Consider the following 4444-nt stretch of genomic DNA (forward strand, 5'->3'; position numbering starts at 1 on the left):
TTAGAATTGTATAGATTGTCATATGTGCTTGGTGAGAGCTTAGGTTAATCAAAGATCCAAATTTCAAGCTCACTTGACCATATGCATCCCTACCTTTAACCTAGCCCCATTACAACCTATGAATAAGTCCTTATGATGAATGTATGCATGCATTGAATAATTGTTGATTGTTAGATGAAAAACAAATCATGGAAAGCATGATTAGAAGAGAATTGAGTGGATCGACCCTATATACTAGAGCGACTAGAGCGGATACACTTCAGGTGAAGGTTTGATACTCAACTCCTTGTTCCCAGCTTTCATGAGCGTTCTTCTTGTAAGTCTATTTGAACTTCATTTTGATATTTGAATTGGTAGAGTTTGAGTCATCATATGACCTTTGCCTTACTTTCTTATATATGTTCTTGGAAATTGATTTATTTTTAACCAAGTAGGTAGAATCATATTGCATTCAGTTACATGCATGTAGATAGGTTTATATAGTTTCTTTGCATTGAATAAATGTTCATACCCTTTTCCTTGTCCTTCTTTATTCTTAGCATGAGGACATGCTTGGTTTAAGTGTGGGGAGATTTGATAAACCCCAATTTTGTGGTTTATCTTGTGCTTAATTTGGATGGTTTTATCAACTTTTCTCACATTTATTCAATGAAATAGCATGGTTTTGTAATTCTCCCTAGATTTGTGCTTAAGTGTGAAAACATGCTTTTTAGGCCTTAAAATAGCTAAATTTAACTCACTTTAATTTCATTAGATGCCTTGATATGTTTGTTGAGTGATTTCAGGTTCATAAGACAAGTATTGGATGGAAGAAGTGAGGAGAGAAGCATGCAAAGTGGGAGAACTCATGAAGAAATGAAGGAACCGTAAAGTTGTCAAGCCTGACCTCTTTGCACTCAATCGATCATAACTTGAGCTACAGAGGTCCAAATGAGGCGGTTCTAATTGCGTTGGAAATCCCACATCCGGGGCTTCAAAATGATATAAAATTTGCCATAGTTGCCTGACGTATAGAGGCGTGTACGTGCACATGACGCGCATGCGCCGATGGATCAGCGTGGGTCCATTTTGGGCAACTCGTTGGGGGCGATTTGTAGCTCATTTTGGGCCCAATCCAACTTATTTCTGATGCTATTGAACCCAAGGATTGAGGGAGGAATGAACCAAGTAGTCATAGTTTAGTTTTCATCATGTTTTAGAGTACAATTCTAGAGAGAGAGGCTCTCTCCTCTCTCTAGATTTAGGATAGAAATTAGGGTAAAGTTATGTTCATCTCTCTCAAATTTGTCTTTCAATTCTTGTTTTGATTTTAGTTCTCATTATATTTTAGTGTTCTATTGTCTTAATCTTCTTAGTTTCTCTTGTTAGTTTCTTATTTTGCTCTCTTTTATGTTGATGAATAATTGTTGGATCTTGATTTCTTCTAATGCAAATTTATGTTTCCATGTCTCTTTTATGTTGATCTTGATTGTTATTGTTGAATTCTTGCTTGTGTTAGTTATGGGTTTCATTAATTCTAGCATTTTGTGATGTTTACTTTTCTTGCACTCTAGGTGTTTGTTAAAATGTTTCCTTTAGTTTTTGAGTAGTTTTCTTTACTCTTGGCCTCTCATAATTATCAATGTATGGTTTGTTGACAAAGATGGTGATCTCAATTTACCTATGTCTAGTCAAGAGTTCTTTCCTTCATTTTATTAGTTCTTGTTATTTTACCTTCTTGTCATTTACTTTGTGCTTTTATATTTTCTTGCAAATTACAAAAATCAAACCCCCTCGATCTTCATAGCCAATAATTGAGCACTTCATTGCAATTCCTTGTGAGACGACCCGGAGTTCAAATACTTCAGTTAATTCTTATTTGAGGTTTGTTATTTGTGACAACCAAATTTTTGATTGGGAGGATTGTTTGTTGGTGTAGAACTATACTTGCAAGGAGATTTCAATTGTGAAATTCTATACCATCACACAACAATTCTACTCATCACGTGCCTGACGCACACGCGTCACATGTAATTTTGGCCCCCAGCGCTGCTCTCGCGCGAATTCGCACAATCACATGCACGCGTACGCGTGCCGTATCCGTGCGCGTCGCATGTGATGCACAATTAAACATGTTCGCCGCCAGATTTCAATTATTCCCTTCCCCAATCCTAATTCTTTTTCATTCCTACTTCTTTCTTCTTTCTTTCTTCTTCCTTCTTTCTTCTTTCTTCCTTCTTACTATATACTACTTTCTTCTTCCCCTTTTCCTCTTCTATCTCAGGTTCTTTTCTTCCTCCCATCTACTCTTTCATTCTTCTTTCATTATTGTATATTATTAATTTATCATTCTTCTAAATTTTTCTGTTGGCTTAGTTATTTATGGTTTCTTTTTCATTCTTTTATCATGCATTTTTATGTTGGTGTTGGAGCTTTATTTGGGTATTATTTTATTTTATTGGAACTTGTGGATACTATGAAGAGTGATTTGACAATTGACATTTAAATTTGGCTCTCATATACATTTGGATTCATTATTTTCATTCCTATTCTACCTTGCACACCAAGTGTTTGTGAAAAAGAACTTATGACATTTTGAACTCTATTTTGTTTTACTCTCACACTTTAATGCCTCTCTTTTTCACCACACTTGCAATCCACATGTATTTGGGATTATCATTCACAATTGTCATCATACAAGTGCTCTTTAATTTGGCACATTTAATAATTGATTCTTGAGTTATGCTTCTCATGCCTATTACTTGCATGCTTTTATCCTCTTGCATCTAATTATTATGAATTACCTTCTTGCTCTTAATTGATGTCTTACCTACATGCTGTAGCTACCATGTATTTAAGCTATTTTCTTTTCTTTGGCATTCATTATCACTTGGGATTTTCTCCCACCGGTTTTTAGTTATATATATATTTCACAGCCTTCCTCTTTCTTTCTTCCTTAGGCATGGGTACCAAAAAAGGCAAAGAGAAAGCCACTGACAAGCCACCGGCAAGGAGAGGAACCAAGAGAGCACAAGCTAAGGCGCTTCCATCTACAAGCGTAAAGTCGCCAACAAAGCGGGTGAAGAGGATCCTTAAAGTTGATGAAGCAGAGAAAGCCTTTCCCGCACAGGACTCCACACGGTTCACTAACCGTTATTGCGAACAGATGTTCCCCATCCTAGCCGAGAAGAACTACAACAATGAGCATCTACTCATTATCCCAACACACTTTGTTAATTTTGTGGAGCCCCAAATTGAGAGGAGATAGTGGGGATTTTTGAGGAGGTAGCCGCGGGAGGCCAACTTATTATGGGTAGTTGAATTCTACTCCAACTTCTACTCACCTACCCTGCAGACTGTCTATGTTTGTCAGCAACAAGTCCCTGTCTCCGAGAGTGCTATACAGTGAGCATTGGATCTTCAACCTAGTCCAGAGGGATTGGATACATATCAAGAAGCCCCTCTTAAGCGCCAGATGTATCACTTCGACTGGGATAGCGTCCTTGGAGTTATAGCCCAACCTGGCAGTACCTGGATCTATAGGCCGCATCGGTCAAAACCCAAGAGCATCTCCGCCCAGTCACTTACCTTGGAGGCTCGCGTGTGGGCACAGATTATGTCCCACTATATCTTTCTGAGCACTCATGAGTCGACCTTCACAACAGACATGGCTGTTCTCCTCTGGTGCATCCTGACAGAGCAACCTCTTAACCTACCCCGACACATCTGGCAGGCCATGGGACACGTACAGATTGCGGGTAACCTGCCTTTTACCGCCTTGGTTTCAGATTTAGTCTTTGCAGCAGGTGTATCCTATCGGGCAGCAAACACGAAGGTCATGATCCCTAGGGCTGACCAGTTTGTCCCGAATGGGAAGTATATCAGGCCACCAGTTCCCTCTGCGAGTCGGCTTACAGGCCCATCTTTGGATACTCCTCCTTCTTCTACTCCACCATCATCCACACCACAAGCACCATCCACCCATTAGATGTTCTTTCAGATCCATGAGAGGTTTGACCGGCACGACCGGCGGATGGAGCAAATGGAGCGCCGTAACAAGCGCCGATACAACTACCTGAAGGAACTCATTGTTGGTACTCACCCACCTCCAGAACAGAAGGACACCCTGGACTCCCCTTTCACCCAGTAACACAGGAAGCCAGGGCGAACCAGACAACAGAGGCGATGCTTCCAGCCCTACCTTGCTCCTTACTGATGGCACGGAGGACCGTGCCAAGCCTTAAGTATCGGGAGGTCAGTCCTTGACTTCCAGAGGTAATTTCTCTCTCTTAACACCAACATTTGAGTTTTTCTTTTTTTTTTAGATAGGATAGATTGCATGATAATAATTGTTTGCATGTATGTTTTGCTTGGCTAAAGTAACAAGTTTCTTTTCAAGACCTTATTTTATAGTATTTCACTGATTTAAATTAAAAATTTGTGTTGAACTTGTTTGAAGATTGTA

Source organism: Arachis ipaensis, chromosome B1 (genome assembly GCF_059453495.1).
Source record: "Arachis ipaensis isolate K30076 ecotype BB chromosome B1, ASM5945349v1, whole genome shotgun sequence".
NCBI classification, from domain to species: Eukaryota; Viridiplantae; Streptophyta; class Magnoliopsida; order Fabales; family Fabaceae; genus Arachis; species Arachis ipaensis.